This window comes from Macaca thibetana, chromosome 12, assembly GCF_024542745.1.
Source record: "Macaca thibetana thibetana isolate TM-01 chromosome 12, ASM2454274v1, whole genome shotgun sequence".
In the NCBI taxonomy this organism is placed as follows: domain Eukaryota; kingdom Metazoa; phylum Chordata; class Mammalia; order Primates; family Cercopithecidae; genus Macaca; species Macaca thibetana.
In genome coordinates, this window is record NC_065589.1 from 28,160,463 (window position 1) to 28,182,602 (window position 22,140).

At 38.2% G+C, this 22,140-nt stretch overlaps 1 protein-coding gene across 1 annotated transcript in view; it reads right to left on the reverse strand.

Annotated features, from left to right (window-relative positions):
- The window catches only part of VWC2L (von Willebrand factor C domain containing 2 like), a 168,880-nt gene that overhangs the window by 67,898 nt on the left and 78,842 nt on the right, over positions 1-22,140 (reverse strand). The gene's annotated exons all lie outside the window — the stretch shown is intronic.

Here is a 22,140-nt window from a genome sequence, read left to right on the forward strand (position 1 = left end):
TAGAGAAACAGAAAAAAAATCTGTCTTGGGGTATATAGGCTGTGTCTTGAAACTAGAGACTAGAATAGCAAGTAGAGTTATAATAGCCAGTATAGATTCAAGAGCAAAATATCTAAATTTTATTAAGTAGGAATCTCCCAACAAAATAGCCTTATATTACTATTTCATCAGTTGCCTCATGTTTAAACATGAATGTACAGTCAAAGGTAATACGCACGTTGGGAAAATTCAGTCTCAGTTTATATACGAGCAGTTTATATGGGAGGTGATTTCTAGAAATGCCAGCGTGAAAGCAGGGAAGTGTGACTAGGAAGGGAAAGAGGCTCAAGCCTGTGTGCATCTGGAGCAGAATCCCACTGGGGAACTCTGGCAGTTCAGCGAGAAATCTCCCCTCAGAATGATTCCAGAGAGGGGTGAGCATCCTGTGGTCTGCTCTGCCCAGAAAATGAAAGACAAAGACAAGGGTAAGGCAAGGCAAGACAGGAAGGAGGAAGGGAGGGAAGAAAAGGAGGATGGAGGGAGAAGGAAAAGGAAAAAAGAAAAACCCTTCAGAAATAGAAATCTATTAGGGAATGGGTCAGAACTTCCACAGTAAAACTCAGATTAAATTCTCCAGTAAATTTGCAAAACAAAAACAGAAACAAAAAAATAAAAAAAAAATTCCCCTAAAATCTTCATTTCAAAAGAATAGGATATTATATACAAACTAAAATCTAAAAACTTGAAGGAGCCCTTGGAATTTAAAACATGACTTTGTCAAATCTATGGAAGTCTTAGAAGAAAAGTCAAGGATTCTTATGAAAAAAAGGAAAATGGGGGAAAAGGAAATGGGAAACTGTTGGATAAAACACACACTAGTTACACAGGAAGGAACATGTAATCATAAGTTAACTACTTGGTTGTTAGTGAAAAATAAATTATCAATGTGTTCATAGTTCCATCATTTAGAATCATCCTATGACCAAAGCTTGATGGGAAACTGTAAATGTTACCAACCTTGACAATGAAAACTAGAAACGGCAGTTTGGGAGTAGACAGGGAAAATGTGGGAGGAAAAGGGGAGAGACAGTAGCATCTTCATCTTACCAAATGGAGAATCCAGAGAAAATTTCTGTAGTTTTAGAATGAGAAATAAAGCTAAGAACATCATTTAAAAGTGCACAGAAGAGCCGGGTATGGTGCCTCACGCCTGTAATCCCAGCACTTTGGGAGGCTGAGGCGGGGTGGATCACGAGGTCAGGAGATCGAGACCATCCTGGCTAACACAGTGAAACCCCATCTCTACTAAAAACACAAAAAATTAGCCGGGCATCATGGCAGGCGCCTGTAGTCCCAGCTACTCGGGAGGCTGAAGTGGAAAAATGTCATGAACCCGGGAGGCAGAGCTTGCAGTGAGCCGAGATCTCGCCACTGCACTCCAGCCTGGGCAACAGAGCGAGACTCCATCTCAAGTAAATAAATAAATAAATAAAAGTGCGCACAAGAAGGGATAACTTAAGCCCTTACATTAATGGGCTTTTTAAACAATGCGAATATAACATCTAATAAGATTTTGCTTGAATTAAAGAAAAATGTGACAAGTAGCTGCAAATTCCTTGAAACCCATTCCCCAGAAGAGAAGCAGGCTGTGTGCCATTTAGTGGAAAACAGCCTGCTTGGGGCTCGTGACTGTCTCTGAGGCTGTTCCATAGATATATGTGTTGTCTATCAAGCTCACTAATATAGATGATGTTAAAGTTTAAGAGCAAATGTTCTGGATAACATCACGTGACTAATTAAGCGCTAATAATTATTTTAGGATGCCAGCATGGTACATTGGCACGAAGTCTGGACTTTGGTCCAAGATTAGAAAACAGAGGTACAAAGTCAAAATCCTGGTTCCATCACTGACTTGCCAGGAGACCTTGGGGAATGCCATCAGTTTTGCTCTAGCAACTTTCTCTGTATCTCTAGTCAGGAGAACATCATTCTTGTTTACAAATCTGAGGGTCAAATACGGTAATATATCTGAAAATGATTATTAATTATCCTTTATTTCTTTGATCATTCTATACATGCAATTACTTTGTCTAAGTCATTCATTAGTGGATTTCTGAATTGTTTAATACAATATAAAGGACTCCAGATAAAGTTCAATTAGAAATTAAACTATCTGATTACGCTGGGTAGATAATATCATTTGTCTTCTTAAACTTATTAGAGAATTCCTTAACAATGTTAAAATAGCTATGGTTTGAAAATTGAATCATTAATGTCTTTAGATACACAGGTTAAGTATTCTAAATATTTTCAGTTAGATTTAATTGTGGTAGAAGTCCACATATTTTAAAAATATTTTATAAAAATATGCTTATGCTCTAGTATTTGTCACTTCAAGAGACATGTTGACCTTTAGTTTGTTTTACAAAATCAATTTTATATTTTGTAATAATTAAATAGCTCATTTTTTCCATAGAACATTTTACAAAAATTAGAAGAGAAAATTTTCAGTAATTTTAGCCACCCAGACATAACCTCTGTTAATATTTTAATGTATATTTAGACACAAACTTTTAAAAATTTGGATAATGTAATTTATATTCCATTGTTCACCAAACATTGTATCACAAGCCTTTATTTCATCAATATATTCTTGAGAAATATTTTTATTGGTTCCATAATTAACTACATGAATCATCAATACATATTTTAAACTTGACTCTTAGCATTTGTTATTCTAACTCTTGATATTATGAGTTTATTATAACATTTTATATGATAAATAACCTATATAAGGCCTTCCCTTCATCTTTCAACATTTCTTCAGAAAAAAATTTGAGTAGTAAAATTATTCAGTCAAAGCATGTGATGATTTCTAGAGGTTTTGATGCGTATAGCTAAATTTCTCTGCAGAAAGATATAATTTGTAGTCCCAACAGAAACCATAGTATCTTCAAACACTGGGTATTAAGATTTTAAGAAATTCTTAATAATGATATAGGAGTTAAGGGTATAGGAGAAATACAAATCTCACTTTGATGTGTATTTCTTTGAGCTATTTGATGTTTATTAGGTGTTAGCAGTGTTATGTGTGATTGTTGCTGTCTCTTTCTCACCTTCACTGGTATTTTTGTGTTATCTTATAAATCTATACAAGCTTTTCAAATGCTAGAGATATACATCCTTCATCTGTATACTTGTTTGATTTCTACTTTTTTGCCCAAATAAAAGTCACTATATATCTTTAAAGTGGAAGGATGGTTTAAATATGTCTATAGGAAACAGCCTTTTGAAAGACTAAAGGTAGAAACATGAGACAATATCTTTCAAATTCTTTATTAAACTCTCCTTCCTGACACTTTGTTATTGTTGATAGAATTAATCATATAAATAATACTTCCTACATATTATTAAGCAATAAAGCCAGATTACCAGGTATGAAAATAAGTGAATCATCTTCCCAGCACTCCCTGCTACCCCTTTGGCCCCTGTGCCCACTTTCCCCACCATTCCTAAGAAATTTGGAGATTTAAAAATGTCCCCAAAAACGAATGGACTAGTTTGGAGCTTGGATCATGTTAAAACACTCTTAGTAGAATATGGATCTATGGGAACATTTTTTTATACCTTTTTCTGTCCTTCTCTTCCCACCATTCTTATGTTTTGCTTTTTTTTTTCTTTTAATGATTGGGAATGACATTGAATTGAATACAGGGCCAGAACATCATCTATAATAAAGGATAATTTTATAAGACAGTTAAAATTTTCTCAGCCACATTTTCTATGGTAACTCACAATGCCAATTAATTTCTTAATTCATTAGCAATGTAACAGAAGAAAAGACTTTGAAAAACACTGTGCTTTGTGTAGATGTCTTTTAATTATGGCTAATGAAATACTGTGCAAGGACCTGATTATACCTTTGAGTATTTCTTAATCAGAAAAAAAAGAAAAGGAAAAAAATAAGGCTTGTAGTTATGAACACATGGAACAAAAGCTGATTTCAGCAACTCGATTAAAAAAAACCCAAAACTGCAAAAAAGAGAATAAATTATAGAGTAGTACAGGGGAGTATTCTTTAAATCTGTGTGCTGATTCTCCATGGAGGCTTGTGTACCACTGTTTATTTTGGTTATTAGGCAGAATCTCAAGTAAACCCAAATAGAAATCACACTGCTTCTAAAAATGAGGGGCAGAGCCAGTGGGTAAACAGTTTCAGGGCAAACTGATGCAATATTCCCTGAAGTTAGGAATGAATTTTTCCAGATGGCCACTGTGCATATGGCCGGGGCTACTTCGGTAGCCAAAATAGGAAATGAGAACACAGTTCTTTCCAATTAAATCAACACTGTCCTTGAGAAAAGAAATTTCACAGAGCATGTCTGTGGGGATGGAGGTGGACAGGAAATAGCATTCCTGTCTATCAAGACATCTTCAATTGAACTAATTATGATATCTTTAAGTGTTCAGGCCAGTCAAATTTATTTTGGGATTTTACGAGAGCAAGGCATTGAGCTAAACGATGTGCTGGAAATTCACAGCGCAAAATTGGACTTGTCTGTCTATCCTCTTTCATCCTGGAACATTGGGGGAGTTACTTAATCTCTCTCTGATTGTTTCCTCCTGTGTAAAATGGGAATCACATCTCCAGGCTGCCCAACAGGCTTGTTGTGAAGATGAAATAATGGGTGTTATGAAGTACTTTGCAATCATGAAGCACTGGATTATGCTTCCCAGGACTTGGAGAGAATAACCAATAATGCCAGTTCATGCTGCGGACCACGTCATGGGCTCTCCTAGGGAAGACGTTCCTATTTATACTGGGGTACAATTTTCAGCTTTGTTCAGACCCTGCCCCCTAACAAATCCTTTGGTGGTTATTCAGTTCATCTTAATTAAAGAATAATTTACTGGCCTGTGTATAACCAGCTTGGCTGGAAGCTGATTTTTGCTGGGTAAATTTGCTGAACTTCTCAATAAATTTCAGCTCCCCAAAATGTCAGACACGTGCTGCAGAAAGAAACTACTATGCCCTCTATCACTAGTGAGCAATCAGATGCAGACTCTAAACACTTAGACATGGACAGCAGCCCATCCGTGTCAGTCCTTTGATTCATCTTAGTAAGAGCATGGGTTTTACAGGAAGCTAGTTCCAACGTCAGTCATTCCAACCAAACTGTCTCACATTTTCTGTTTACCATGTACATTCTGATTTCACCCTTCTCTTAGGGAAATGAAAGCAGCTAAAGCTAGTCAAAATGGTCAGTAATTTCTTATTTTGAAATCTGCATTCTTTTGATTTTTTGTTTAGTACTTTAGTCATCTACCCAACTGGTCCTATTTGTACACAGAACCAGTTACAATTTGTACAATGTACTGGACTCTCAGCTGTTTTCAAGGCTAGCCTGATACATCTTGTTTTAGCCAGTGTCCAAATGTAAGTGGTCTTCTTGTAGTCAACAAATTGTGCACCTTCCCTGAAGAATAATCTATCCACAGATGGAAGAATTTCAAAGGAATAGCAGGTAGCTGCTTATCACAGAGCCAACAGTTTAATGCTAGGTGTATATGATGTGGTGAGGACAAATTAATTAGGACAGAAAAGATATAACAAAAAGCAGCATACTCATATCTTACTTGTCCCATCTCTCAACTTTGCTACATGGAAGCAGAAACTTTTATCATTTCTGTTTTCTCATTTCTGGTTTCGCTTTTTTAGTTTTCTTCTAATTGTGTATGTAGTGGAATTACCTAAATTGCTCAGTAAAAATGCAGATTCCTGAGATTTATTCTAGCCCTACTTAACAATCACTGCTACTGTAGCTGAGAGTTTGGATTACAAAAAAGTGCCCCCAGAAATTTTAATGCTTTCTATGTTTTGAGAACAATTAGCCTAATAAATCTTTGGCCATATTATGACTTTGATGAGCTCTAAGCTCTTTTCTCTTTGTGTCTCTCTTCCTCAATAAAAAATAAAAAAATTATATTTTACTATGGCCTTGGTATCAAGATGAATATAATAATATTACATATTAAAACATTTTCTTTAACCTAAGTTTACATTTTTTTTTTCTGATTAAAATAAAGTATTTTCATGGGCCTCTGAAAGTATTTTGGGCCTTAGGCACTTAGCTTCCTGTCTTGTGAGTAAGTCAGCCCAGAATGAATCAAGGACTTGTTAACTTAGAAAACTGGTAATCTTAATATTTTGAAGATTTAGATAGCAAATGTTTTATTTCCCTAACATATCATGAAGAGATCTAGGTCAAAACTCTTGCTAGAGTTCAGGGGATGCAGTTTTGCATGAAGATAATTTGCAGGTTCTTGGGTTTGGTGCTACGTGCCTAGATACGATGGTAGCCGGTTTTGAACTGCCTTCCCAATACTAGCAAAGGCAAAAATGGGGAAGATGTACTGGTTCTCAGCTTTGTTAAGCGTTCCCATCTTATTTAGGTGATGTACACTAATAAATGCACACAACAACTACATGCAAATAGAAGCTTATGAAATGTGAGGTTATGGTAATACCAACTATTAGGGCCTAGTGTTGCTCATCTGGGGAAGGAAAACAGAAGGGATGAGAAAGGGAAGAAGAAAAACACAATCTGGTTAAGGAATTTCATTATATCAAGCAGGAATGACTTTCATAAGAATTTCTAAGAATAAGCAAGGAAAAATGACCTGGTGTTACACAAAATAGAGGGGAGACTGCAACTGATAGAAGAGCATAAAAATAACAATTTTATATCATTAGGAAAGAAGACTAGGCATCATTTCAGAGTTTTGACAAGGCAACTAGCAGCAAACTATGCTCAGTAGTTATCACTTTTTTTTTGTTTTTTTGTTTTTGAGATGGAGTCTCACTCTATCACCCAGGCTGGAGTACAGTGGCACGATCTTGGCTCACTGCAACCTCTGCCTCCCAGGTTCAAGTGATTCTCCTGCCTCAGCCTCCCAAGTAGCAGGGGCTACAGGTGTGCGCCACTATGCCCAGTTAATTTTTGTATTTTTATTAGAGGCAGGGTTTCACCATATTGACCAGGCTGGTCCCAAACTCCTGAACTCATGATCCACCTGCCTCAGCCTCCCAAAGTGCTGGGATTACACGCATGAGCCACCATGCCCTGCCAATGGTTATCACTTTTTATGTTTTACATGTACACTTATTCTTACACTTTGCACAAACAAAACACCTTACATAATAGTCACTGATACTTACTGAGAACATGTGAATATTTCAAGTTCAGTGGTAATACTCATTGAAGCTGAGACTACATAAGGAGGAAAAAAAATATTGAAGAAGGAAAAACAGCAGTGTTTAATTGTTTTGGTTATTGATCTGCGACAAACTACCCCCCAAAACATGGTAATCGAAAACAATGACATTTATTTAATCACAATCATGCCATCTGGGATGACTTTGCTGGGGAGTCCCACTCATCTGGCTGGTGGCCACTCTTGTGACTGCAGTCAGCAGGTGAGTCGGTGGGGCACTGGGCTTAGCTACAACCCCGGACAGCTGGACTTCTCTTTCTCTGTAATCTCAGGGCTGGTCCCTCTGTAAGTGACCTTTCCTTGTGGCCTCTACAGCAGGGTAGCTGGACTCTTACATAGTTGCTCAAAGATCCCAAGAGAGCAATGGCACCAGCATGTAGCCTTTTTAAGGCCTAGGGATGGCACATTCTTTTTTTTTTTTTTTGAGATGAAGTCTTGCTCTCTCGCCCAGGCTGGAGTGCAGTGGCAAAATTTCAGCTCCCTGCAACCTCCACCTTCCAGGTTCAAGGGATTCTCCTGCCTCAGCCTCCCGAGTAGCTGGGATTATAGGCAGCCACCACCATGCCCTGCTAAGTTTTGTATTTTTAGTAGAGATGGGGTTTCACCATGTTGGCCAGGCTGGTCTCAAACTACTGACCTCAGGTGATCCACCCACCTCAGACTCCCAAAATGCTGGGATTACAGGTGTGAGCCACCACGTCCGGCCTATTATTTTGGTTAAAGCAGATTTAAGATGGGAGTGGGCAGGTACACATAACGGCATGGATTCGGGGAGGTATGATTCCCTGTGGCCACTAGTGTCACAGACTCCACCAGAGTTGGATAGAACACTTCCTTCCTACATCTCAGGTTTCTTTCCAGGTGGTGGTGACAGTTAGTGCCACACTTTGTCAGAGGGCAGGTGGAGTGGCCTATCTGCTGGTTAAATTTGTGAAAAATTACTGAACATATTTGCCACTTAGGAGTGCACTTGTTCTATAGAAAAAGTTCAGCATCACCAGTAGGCCAGTCTGCATAATTTGGGGGTTTAGTATTGACTACTGGCTAATAAACCTGAAACCACACCCTCTAACTTGGACTCTAGAGTAACTAAAATGGTGTTTTGCTTCTCTCTGCTACTGTGTTGTTTTATTTCTCAATTTAAGGAAGAGAGATGCTGTTTATAGGCCTCCTTAGAGATTACAACCTGATGAGATTAGAAATTATGACAAATGTCTCATAGTTTCATCAACAGTGAGCGATGAAAACACTGAGAAAGGTCTTTTATAACCTAGGGAGGACAGATAATTAACAGAGCAATAGACCTTTAAACTCATTTGGTTAGAGAATGGAGGTTGATCGTTTGTTTACACCTCTTAATAACTGAACCTGGGCTTAGTTGTCGACCTGATATTGATTCTCTCCTTCATTCTTATTAATAGAACTCTGATCTTGTTAAGGAAAGCAATGTATACAGGTAAAAATACATTTTCTAGCCTTTTTTGCAGGTAAAGGGGCCATATGGCCCAACTGACTAAGGGCAGGTAAGCACAAGTTGTTAGGTTAGACTTGTGGAAAGGTCTTCAGAAGCTGGCAGCGGGGATAGGGAGCTGGAGAACAGACTCAGATGGGAGGGACTTACTTGCCTTTTGTTCTGCCTGGAATACAGATGAAATGGTTAGAGTTGCAGTAGCCATATAGTGACCATGAGGTAAACTTGAAGATGGAATCCGTGCACAAAGAATGGCAATGAAAGAAAGTAGGACGCCACAATGTTGATGATACCATAGAGCCCTTGTACCAGCCTCTGATATTTGCTCCCTGACTTTAATCTACATGAAGGAAAGAAAATACTCTATTTTATTGGAGCTCCTATTTTTTAAATATTTCCATTACTAGCTGAATACAGTTTCTAACTCACAATTTTATGAGAGCAGAAAAATAATAGTATGTAGTTTATGGTATTTCTAAGCTAGAGGATGCCGTTTAGGTGAAATATTTACCCAAAATTGTGTGGCAGAGGTTTCTTATGTGTGTGTATGTTAGAGATTTCTCATATAAGATGTATCTCTCCATCAGAGCATTAACACTTGCTCTTACCTTTGCCTGATGCAATTCTCTCATGAATATTCAAAATTCACATACCCTTCCTTCACTGGGATTTCTGCTCAAAGATCCACAGCTCAGAAAGGCCTTTGCCAATTATTCTATCTACCATAATAGCCCCTATCCTTGTCTACAAACTCACTCTCCCTACTTTTGACATTCTTTGTTTTATGATTGGCTTGTACATTATTATCTCCTCAGTGCTCAGAAGAGTGTCTGACACTTTTTAGTGGCTCAATGAATATTTGTTAAATGACCAAATAAATGAAAGCGAATGCACATTTAATTCTGAAATTTGTCTAAGTAAACTATCAATGAATCAATCAATGCATGAATGAAAAATGACAGCTCATTGCAGGTTGAGAACTTCAAATAGACTGTTAAACTTCTGAATAGTCCTATGCCTGTTACAATAGTATGTCTGTTTCAAATGTTCAGTGTAACTGGTGGTATCTAAACTTGATGACAGTTTTTCATACTTTGCTGATTTATTCCCTTCAATTTTATCTGAAAGAAATAGAATGGTACAGCTGGGCACGGTAGCTCACGCCTGTAATCCTAGCACTCTGGGAGGCTGAGGCGGGTGGATCACGAGGTCAGGAGTTCGAGACCAGCCTGGCCAAGATGATGAAACCCCATCTCTACTAAAAATACAAAAATTAGCTGGGCACGGTGGCAGACTCCTATAATCCCAGCTACTCAGGAGGCTGAGGCAGGAGAATTGCTTGAACCTGGGAGGCGGAGGTTGCAGTGAGCTGAGATCACACCACTGCACTCTAGCCTGGGTGACAGAGCAAGACTCAGTCTCAGAAAAAAAAAAAAGAAAGAAAGAAAAATAGAATGGTACAGTATAAGCCTCAGAAGGGATATGAAGGTATCAATAAATCCCCTCTATGTTGACTGATCATGCAGTCCCTAATTTTTCTTAGGCTGATGTGCTCTATGTCTTCTTGATAATAAAATGAGTAAGGCAATGGTTTACATTTATGAAAAATATATCTGCCTGTGGGTTTTTTTGCACATATATATACACAATCCAGTGGTAGATTTATATGTATATGTGCATATAAATGTATGTATGTATAATATATGCACACATATAAAAATATGTATATGTATAACATACACATTAAAATACGTATTTTATATATACATAAATATACATATAGAGATATAACTTGTTTTTCAATATTAGGAACAAAGGACATATTGAAAGATTCATCCACTTTTTTATATATTACGGTATTCATATAGCATTTCAAAATCATAAAATTTTTCTGTATTTTAAGATAGCCAAGGAAAAATGTTAAGAAAAAGAGATATTGACGATTCAAGCATACCTAGAGACAAGGCTTCAGAGACTGTGGCTTTCTGCTTGAGCAGGAAGTTCTGGAAATGGGGGTCATCGAACAATAGGTCTCTGATACTCCACAAAGTGTTATGAAACCACACACTTCGTGTCTTTCCCCTCTGGATGGCGCAAAGCGGCAGAGATGCCAAGGATCTATCAAAGAGTTTTTCTCTATGTCCCTTGTGGAAAGTGGTTGTTAGGAAGCCGCTGCCCAGAAACTACATTTTCTAGCACTTCTGAAATATCTAAGTGGAGTCCCAAGTTATTCCCATGCGAATGTGGGTGGAGTGATAAATGGCCAGGCCAATAAACATCTCGTAGGTGCTTCTCCACCCTCTTTCCGACTGTGGACTTGGTTGGATTTTCATGTCCTGGGTGACCCTGGGAAACATGTTGAAGCAGGTGGAGGCTCTGTTAGCTTCAGCCACATGTTGATGAGATTCATCATGTCCATCACATGATGAGGAAAGCATTTCTCCCCCAACTTCTGTTTGGCCAAGCCACAGAGATTTGTTGATGAGATTCATCATGTCCGTCACATGATGAGGAAAGCATTTCTCCCCCAACTTCTGTTTGGCCAAGCCACAGAGATTTGGGTTTTTACTCGTTACAGTACCTAGCACAACTTTAACTAATATACATATACTACAGCTTTAACAGAAGTTGTGAACTTACTATCATGATTGAAAGGTGACTGAGCAGAGAGCAGCGGTTCTCAAACTGCAGAATCTTTGGGGAAGAAGTTTGTTATGAATACAAATCCCCAGGCCTCCCAGAGATTCTGATTCATCGGATCTGGGATGGGGCCCAGAAACAGGCATTTCGTCACCACTCCAGGTTTTTGGATGCACATTTAGAGAAACAGCGATAAAGACAGTGAATTTACGGAAATGGCAGCTGGGAATTTGGGGTTAGAAATGGACAGCAGATTATATCCTGAGCCAAAGTATGAGCTGGATGAATTAGAAGACAGTGAATAAATGGGAAAATCAACAAAGAAAAATTCTATACTGCAGCAATGAATATAATACTTGGGTACCTATGCATCCACCATATATGAAGAAGGATCATGGCTCAAAGAAGAGGTTGTAAAAATAAAGTGAAGTTAAGAAAACAGTTGAATTTAGAGAGGCAAGAGAGGATAGTTTGAATATAAACATTTACAAACAGAAAGCTTTTTAAAACTGGCATAACAAAATTGAAACAGACAGCTTAAGGGAAGCAATATTTTGAAGCCAACACCACTATCCACACTCTTTCACCTATCACAGAAGAACAATATGTGGAAGGGCAAGAGCTTAAAATGAATGTTGTTTTTTTCCCCCCCCTTTCCAATACATTACCAAATAAAAAGTTACATGCGTGAAGCCAAAGACTATTCTTGGATCGGATCTTTTTCAATGATCTAAATTTAGCCAGCTGAACTTCTGTAAGTACTGGCTTATTCAACCTTTTGAAATATAGCATTTGTTTTTTAATTGGAAATCTGCATCTCACCTTAACGATGGAACAGAACATCCTTTCTTTTCAAAGAAATATGGTCTTTTGATATTGTACACTTAACATAGTTCAAAAAAGAGATTGTAGCAAAGTGTGAAAGGACCAGAACATACAAATACACACATGCACATGCGAAGGACCGTGACACCATGACAAATATACATCCATTTCTGATTAGAAGCCGTAATATGAATACTCTTAGGTGTTATCACCACCAAGTTTTTATTGAGAACCAAGTGTTTGGTGAGAAGAGAATCTGAAAGAAATGCATTTTCAGAATAAATCATCGGTAAGATTATAACTTTTTGTTTAAATTAAAGCAACACTCAATTATTGAAGTTTTGATTAGCAACAATTTTAAGCAATAGTACACTCACATAAGATTTCCCGTCAATCTGTGCTTCCTTTGGGAAAATCAGATGATGTAGTTAAGAATGTCTTTGCTCTGTACTGTTGAAATAAAACCCCATTGTGGATGAAGCAGACTGCTGAACATATTCTTAGGAATAGCAAATTAATTAGGAGGTGTATCAATGATCTGAAAGCTGGTGCCCTTGTAGATTGATAGATCTGGAGACCTAAGTATAACTGACAGTTGAAAAATAATAGACTGCAGCACACAGATGTCATGGTCCAGAAGAGGATGCCTATTATTGTGAGTAAGTTTAAAACCAAGTCATGGAGAGGAAGATGTTTCATTTGCTTGCAGCCATTCTGTTGCATCTTTCTTTTCAAATATACTCATGCGCCACATAAAGTTTCAGTCACTGATGAATTACTTATATGAGAGTTGTCCCATAAGATTGTAATACCTTATTTTTACTGTACTTAATCTATGTTTAGATATGTTTAGATACAAAAATGCTCACTGTTGTGTTACAATTGCCTACAGTATTCAGTATAGTAGTACACTGTACAGGTTTATAGCATAGGATCAATAGAGTACATACTGGCCTGTTGTTCCTAGGCTTCAATAGATAAATATACCCTATAACCTAAGTGTGTAGTATGCTATGCCATCTAGGTTTGTGTAAGCAAAATCCATGATGTTCGCACAGTGATGAAATAGTCTAAGGACATATTTCTTAGAATGTATCTTTGGCATTAAGCAACATGTGACTGTATGTAGGATATTCAGCTCAAAAAAATCGTAGCTGACTTGTTGACCTTTTTGAAATATTTCCTATAATTTACATGTTTTGAAGCTGGTTGTGAAGATTTCAGAAAGACGTTATGTTTCTTTTCAAGCATATATCCTTACGTGTAAAATAATACAGCTTGAGTGTGAAAGTTTTAGGGCCTTGCATTTCTTTAGAAAAAATGTTGTTTTCAAGGTGAGCAAATACTTTTACAGAGATAATTTATTTGATGCAACAGCTCTGGTCAGTAGACGGTGGGAATATGTTGGTAGAAATATACTGGTTCTCCTTTTACAGATGAGGAACCTGAAGCAGGAGTAGATTTAAGTGATCTGCTGAAAGATGGCACTGCCAAACTAGTAGGTCAGTGAGGTTCTCTGCCAGTGGTTCCTAAGTGGTAGTCCATCAACTGGGCAAAACTGATGTTTGAAAGACCCCTGGATTTATTATCTTAGCAAGTAACAGAAAATCGAAATCATTCAAGTTAAGAAGTATTTGCTGAGAATCTATTCTGTCCTTTCAGATGAAAAAAAGATGAGACAGCATAATCCCTGCCACCAAGAAGGTTGCAGTCCTCTAAGAAACCTTTGAGCAGGCCATCAGAGTCACAACTGGCTCAGCAACAAAAAATGGTAGATGATAAACAAAAAGGCAGTCACGAAGGATCAGCCAAGAATGGGGAGTAGGGATTTTCTTAGCAGCCTTCATAATTTAATTTCCACAGCTCTCAGTGACTATACAGTGGGAAAAGAGAATATCAGCAGAAAGTTTTCCAGTCTGGAGAAGTTTAAAGTCAAATCAATATAAAAAAAGCAAGAACAATAAAAACCATTGAACCAATCGTTAACATGAAAGTATGACATAGTTGTTTATGAAAATGTTTAATAAACCAGACACTTCGAAAGCACAACTAAAGACTATGCTGTATTAGAAGGCAGTTCAGGAACAATCAAAGTAATGCAAAGACCTTAGAAATCTAAGAGTTGGCCTGGATGGAAACTTTGTTTCATGGGCAAATGAGAACAGCAGTATATGTGTCACTTTTCCAGAAAGTTTTCTACCTTAAGTGAAGTGTGCCCTTGAAAGGAAAAAACAAGAAGAAAACACCCAAGACACCAAATTAGAAACTTAAAAAAAAAAGTACCAAGTGCTATAAAAAAACACAGTTGTGTAACATTTCAAGGATGAATTTTAAGTACGTTCAAGTCTTGAGGTAGGCAACACCTGCCTAGTTCTGATAAACTTTAATTTCTGATCTGCCTTTAAGAACGTCTAGGAAAACAGGATAAACAAAGATGATCTGAAGAGACTTTGAGACTCAAAGATGAGCTGAGAGATTTTCCTTCAAAATGGAGGAAACTGTCACAAACATGAGAGGTTATAGAAGACTGACTTGGAAGAGCAAAAAGGCCCAAGTCATTCCCGACTCTCATCTGGGAAACTCTTCAGAGACATGCAGAGGGTAGGGTCTCCTTGTTTACTTTGCTCCTAAAATGTTTCTGGCAGAGTGACTGGCAAACAGATCTGTCTTAAGTCATTCTAATAGTCTTGTACTCATTTTGCATGGCAAAGCAGCTTTCTTTGCTAAAAACATTCCAAATCAGAATAATTGAGAAGTACCTCATTTCATGTCTGTGATAGTAAATTATAATATTTTATTACACCTAGATCTGGATAAATAAAGGCATTGTAGCAAGAAAGAAAACCTTAGATAAGCAATTTACAGTGTTTCCTGTTCATGTGGGAATGAAGTTATGCCAAATAAGACTACTGTAGTAGATGAGGATACAGTGGATGAATTTCATGTAAAATGCAGTAACTATAGCAAAATGGAGTGGATATCTCCAGTGATTTCCTTTTGAACTTTAGAAAATTAGGAATAGTATTATAGAATTTTGCTGCAAATTAGTTCATTAGCTTATTAGGAGCTGGTGTACTACGTTGATTAATTGTGGAGAAAGATTGGAAGAAATAAATGCCAGTTGGTGAATAAGGTAAGATATAACCTCACCCCAGAAACATCTGCAGGTAGGGTCTTGATGGACTTCGCTTGCTTGCTTCTTTATTTGTTTTTGGCACAGCATCTCCTTTGTCAACAACCTGTTTGTCATCTCAACAGTCTTATTCAGCCCCTGGGGTCCAGGTGTCTTTCCACACACTCTGCCTCTCCAGTACCTTAGATGGACAGTTGATAGAGACCTGACCTCAGAATATCCTCTTTCCTGGTTATGGAGGTAAACACATGACCCAAACTGAACCAATCAGAATCCTCCTTGGAAATGGTGCCAGAACTGTTAGAAAGACATTTCCTTTTTCAGTGTATTTACTAGGTTGGTGGGATAGAAAACCAATAGTGGCCACCTTTGCTACAAAAATGCATGGGGGTGGGGAGCATGAATAAGAATGCAAAGGAATAGAGAGGAAAGCATTGCCAAAGGATGGAAGGACAAAGGGACAGTATTGTTAAGATATTTGTGAGCCTCTGGGTATAGCCATGCCTAAAATTTTACCTACTCTTAGATTTTTCAGTTATATGAACCAATAGCTTTCCTGTTGTTCTTGTTAGCATGGGCTTAGGCTTTGCCATTTGCACAAAGATGGCTGTCTAATCAAGTAGCATCTGTGTTAATAGAAATAATACTCATTGAACTAGTCATACTTTATTTAAACCTTGCTTCTCAGAAGCCATAAAATTCTTCCTTGAAATATTCTTCTGATGTGACAGGGTTATATTTTGTTTCATTTTGCTACATTTTGCCTAATTTTCTCAGAGAGGCCTGTCTAATCTAACTTGTGCTAATGTAATTTTAAAAGTTTGACAGATTCACATATGCAAGTGTACCCCATATTAGGAATATAAGTTATGATATATTTTGTTTAATATTGTTCTCAATTATTTGTCATCTTCTCCCTGAAAATCAATTCTATGTCCCCACACCATTGATAAAGGCTTGGCCAGGGGATTTGCTTTGACCAATGAAACCTGAATGAAAGTGATGAGTTCCCTGTGTGAGCAAAAGCCCCAATAAACTCACATTCTTTATATACTGTGAGCAAGAAACTTGGACTCTTCTCCAGTTGAAGTGTAACACTTTGTTGTAAGCCTTTGAGATGTGGGGTTTGTTTGTTATAGCAGCAAAACCTAATAAACACTGACTGATACATCAGACATACCAAAACTCAAGAAAAAGAAAAATGCTTGTTTAAAGTTAATGATTCATAGTAGCAATCGATGTCTCCTTTAAATTAAAAGTTCCTCTGGTGCATTTATAATACTGAATTTACCAAAACATTTATTTACACATGATAAGTGAACACATTCATTGTAATGTCCTCCCCAATCCTTGATATATGCTCTTCTCCATTTTCTTCTTTGGTGGTCATCTCTGGCTTCTGGTTATTCTGTATGTCTCACAGATACATTGGTCTATGTGGGCTGGATTGCTGATTTGATGGATCTCTTTGATGCATTATTGTAAGCTGACAGCTCCTCAGCTGCTCTGCCATACAAATGTCACAAGGTGCTTATCACAGCGGCACCGCCTTTTGTGATCGTGGTTGATGAACTGTGGAGTTCTTTGAACAGCTGTTCCCCATTGTCACACACCATACTCTGAGTGCAGTGCATCCCTAATCCCAGCCTCTACCTCTGGGGATAGTCATCACATGCCCTCTTGCTTATGGGAGGCTTTATGCTATTTAGTGCGTCACCCCATGTCATTTGGTACATCCCAGAACTACACACAGAAAATACTCTTTGACTTCTCCCTGCTTTGATTTGTTTACTATGTTTAATTTTCTTAGATCAGCTGTCATTATGGTTACTTTTATCCTTCTGTTATTATATTCACTGTGCTCGATAGTATTTTGAATTGTGCTACTTTCTCTTTTACATCTTTGGCGTAAAACAGTGAAGTGTCAAATAAAAACACAATGCTCCTCTTCTTAACATTTACCATATTTCTGTAAATTTCAGCTATCCCATAAGTGAGAGGCAAGTGAAGCTGGAGTACAAGAGAAAAAGGGGGAGAAGAATGTTTATTATGTAGCTTATGATAGGGGTAGGAACTACAGTAATTGAGAAGTAAATATTCTTTTCTATTTTACACATGTAGAAATAAAACTCAGAAGGTTAAGTAACTTGATCAAGGTGATATAGCTGATAAGCAATGGAACTAGGACCTAAACATATTTCCATCTGACTCCAGTGTTCTCTCCTTTCTTCTATGTAATGCTGTTTCTTAGAATTGAGTGAAAGGACTCAGGGCACAAAGGGAAATCTCTGATTTGGGGGAAGTTACTTTACCTTGCTCTCTAGTAAGGGAGTTGAGTAAAATTTCCCCTAAGGTATTGTAACATTACATACATCTAAAATGGTTATTGAAAAGCCCATGTACTTTATTCTACTTGAGAAAAGCATAGCTATTTCTTTAATTTACTGTCCTTCTCTTACAAATTCTTTGACTTTGGGATTTAGTCTCTCTTCTCTCTTGGAAAACCTTGTTTAGTCCAAATTTAACCCATTGCTCGTGCTCTGCATCCTCAATATTCTCATTCAATTAGACACATGCACCAAACATTTCCCCTTTCTTCTGCAGATTTTTCTCCCAACTTGTTGTGTCTTCTTTTGCACATGACACATCAAGACTCTCCCATTAAAAAATAAAACCCCTCCCTCATCTGTTACCATATCATTTGCCATGCAATGGGCTTTTTGAAACATCGAAGTGAAATCCATAAAATTCACCATTTTAAAGTGTATAATTCAGTGGCTTTTAGTCCATTCACAAGCTTATGCAACCTTCAGGATTATCTCATTGCAGAACACTTTAATCACCTCCTAAATAAATCCATACCCATTGAGTAGCCGCTCCCCGCATCCCCTGGCAATTGGAATCCTGTTTTCTGTATCTGTGAATGTACATATTCTGGAAATGTCATACAAATGGAATCATACAACATGTAGATTTCTGGGTTTTGCTTCTCTCATTTAACATGGTGTTTCCAAGTGTCATTCGTGTTGTAGCTGTAGCCTAGCTTTTTAAAACTTTAGCCTCGTCACATTGATACCAATTCCTTGAGTTGTGCTACTTTCTCTTTTATATCTTTGGCATAAAAAAGTGAAGTGTCAAACAAAAACACAAAGCTGCTCTCCTTAACATTTACCATAACGTTACCTTCTTTTTCTCTGTTTAACTTGACTTCTATACAGCAGTTGAGAGCTTGACCTCTCTTCCTCCTGAGCCTCATTCCTTCCTGGGCATCATTCCTTCCTGGGCATCACATACAGTTGAGGTTCTTTTTTTCCATAAACTTATTTGCAGGTTTACTTTCTTCTCCTGGCACTTGTAGAGTGGTATTTTCAAGGGTTTCAGCTGGGGCTTATTTCCCTTTGTACTCTCTTTTTGGTCACTTTTATCTCTCCAAGGCTTCAGTTACCATACTCACTCTATTCAGTTTCAGTAGTAGCTATTTATTTGGTTGCCTGATCAGTCCTCCTCCTCCCAGCTTCCCTGCAATCACCGCTTGCATGCCTTGAGCTTGATCATTTTCTCCCCTCCCATCTATATGCTTCAATGTGACTTTGAGCAGCTAAGCTCCTGTGACATGAGTCAGCCAATTAAATGGTCAGAGGGTAGACATATGATCTACACTGAATCACTCAGAAACCTTTCCTAGAAATTTGTCATTGGGACAAAAAAAATCTAGTGTTTTTAAAAATGTGCCTATTCCTAAAGCACATTGGGCTAGTAGTTATCAGAGGTCACGTTTTACCATGTGGTCTAAGAAACCAAAGAGGAGAGATGATATAAGCAAAGTGAGCTCTTCTAAGCCCAGGTCTCAGTCTGTTCTTGGAGCTTGTCTGCATCTCTGCCCTTGGGATCCAACTGATCTATTCCCAAATATATCATCAGCTCAGAATTTGCTCTGTATATCCATTTGCCTCTGAAAACTTCACTCAGCTATTTGTGGCAGACTGGCTGGATGACTGCAATTTCTTCTTCCCAGGTACACAGTTAAACTATTTCCAGCTCTCCTGCACCCAGTGACTAGTTCCTGCCAAAAGAATGTGATTAAGGTGATGTGTCACTTCTGGTCTTAGATGTTTAGAGTAAGCATGCTTTCTCCACTCCCTCTCTTTTTGTATACAGTGCTGGACACTGCCAAGGTGACCTTGAAGCCACATGTTAAAAATAGATGGACCTAAATAAGTAAATGGAGCAGAGCACCCCCACAGTGCAACACCAACTGACAAGAAACAAATTCTTCTGGTGTTAAGCCTTGGAGATTTGGGGAACTCAGCTTTAACAGTTGTAAAAGCGTTACTTGCCCTAATTTGTGGTGTCACAGTCACCTCAAATTCAACACACTCATAATCTACTCATTCTCTCCAGAGCTCCCTATCTTAGTGAATGGTTCCAAAATTCATTAAGCCAGAAATCTCAGCATCAAACTTGACTGCTTCATTTTTTGTAATTTTTGTAATTTTCCTTGTTTACCATTTAAATGCTATTAATTTAACATATTTAAAATCTGTGTACTCTATCCCCTTCTTGTCATGACCACTCAGTGCCTCAGTTCTAGCCCTTGGCATTTCTTGCTGGGTTACAACAGTGACTTTGTACCTCTAGGGAAACACTTCAAATCATTCTTTTCTTTTCTGCTACAGACTTTTAAAAACAAAAAATTATATTCCATTTCTCTTCTTAAAATCTTTTAATGACTCCTTAACATCTTCTGGATAATAACTGTGAAATGCTATTTGTGTGTCACTACCACAGACTCCTTCAGAACTAATTGATAAAAATGATTTCTTTGAGCGCTAGCTGATATGACTATGGCCTGCTACTTTGGACAAGGCTAACTGGATAAGAGACTGGGGACTGAACCCAAAACAGGCCTCTGGTTAGTATGTAGTGGGTAATGAAGTAGCCAAGACTCCAACTCTGCTGCCGTAGTCTGAATATATTACAGGTTTGTCCCCATCAAATCTCATGTTGAAATGTGATTCCCAATGTTAAAGGTGGAACCTAATGGGAGGTGTTGGGTGATGGGGGTGGATCCTTCATGAATGGATTGATGCTCTCCTAGGGTGGCAGTGAGTGAGTTCTCTATTAGTTCCTGTGAGAACTGGTTGTAAAGAAGAGCCTGGCACCTCCCTCCTCTCTTTCTTGCTTCCACTGTTGCCACGTGATCTCTGTACTCTGGCTCCTCTTTGCCTTCTGCCATGAGTGGAAGCAGCCTGAGACTGTCACCAGATGCCCAGTCCTCCAGGCAGCAGAATCATGAGTCAATTAAACCTTTTTTCTTTCTAAATTACCCAGTCTCAGGTATTCCTTTGTAACAATATAGAACAGACTAAGATATGTGACTAACAGGGTTTTTGTTTAGTTTTGTTTCTTTGAGACAGGATCTTGGTTTGTCACCCAGGCTTGAGTACAGTGGTGTGAACACGGCTCATGCAATCTTGACCTCAAGTGATCCTCCTGCCTCAGCCCCACAAGTCGCTGGAATTACAGGTGTATGCCACTATGCCTGACCAATGCTTACATTTTTTTTTTTGTAGAGATAGAGTTTTGCCGTGTTCCCCAGGCTGGTTTTGAACTCTTGGGCTCAAGCACTCTGCCTGCCTTGGACTCCCAAAGTGCTGGGATTACAGGTGTGAACCACCATGCCCAGCCTTGTGACTTCTTGACCAGGTTGAATTCTCTATCATAGGAAGTTTGAATGTGAGCTATAAATGACAGACATAAATTGTACCAGCATTACTGAAAATAGACTTACAGTGAAGTCTGTTGAGTAAAGACATTGATGAACAAAGGCTATGAAACAGTAGAAGCTGGGGTAAGCAGAATCCATTATGGGTGGACGAGAGGATAGAATTGGTGGAGCAGAAGATATGTATGTAGCCACAGTAGAATCCAAGACCAAAATGAATAAAATACAAGGTATGGTGATTCCCTGGAGTAGGACTAACATATACTCATTTTGGAGGAGATAAGTTTTGCCGAAATAGCAAGAGTATCAGTGAACCCAGAGGTGGTGTTGTGAGTTGATCAACCTTCCAGTTTTCTGTGAGACCTGACTGTTTGGTTTATGAGATATTTTCTGTGTTTCTTCACTCCTCTACCTATTCTAATAAAGCCCCATCATTTGAATTAAACTGAATGTTGCAGCTTGTAACCAAAAGACATCATGACCTACAAGGTACTGTGAATTGCCCTCTTCTTGACCTCCAGCTCTTCTCCTGGGACTTCCACTCACATCAGATTCTTTATGCTGGACTCTATAGCATTCTTGAATGCACTTGCTCCAGGGACTCTTGCTTTTCCAAGGGCAAAAGTTTCATGGAAGGCTCATTGTCTTTGACTGACTTCTATTCATTCTTAAAAACATAGCTCAGGTGCAAATCCTCTTGAATGCCTTACCTGACACCTTATTCTCTCCTGCATGTTTTGGATTGTGTCACTCTTCTGGGTCCCCATGGCACATAGGGCATGCCACTGTCTTGTTGCTAATTGATTACACTGTGATATCTTTCCTTTGTTTTGTCTTTAGGAGGCTTGAAAACCTCTTAAAAGCAGCACCTGTGTCTTGCTCACCACTGTAGCCCCAGCAACTGACCAGAGCCTGGCACACAGTAGGTTTTTACTGTGTGATAAAGTGAAGACTTTCAGTTCTTCGTGTCCATGCTTGCTGATTAATGATGAAAGTGATGTCAAGATTACTTAATATATCAATTTGCTAGAGTGGCCACAACAAAGTAACAAATACTGGTCACTTAAACAACAGAAATTTATTTTCTCACAA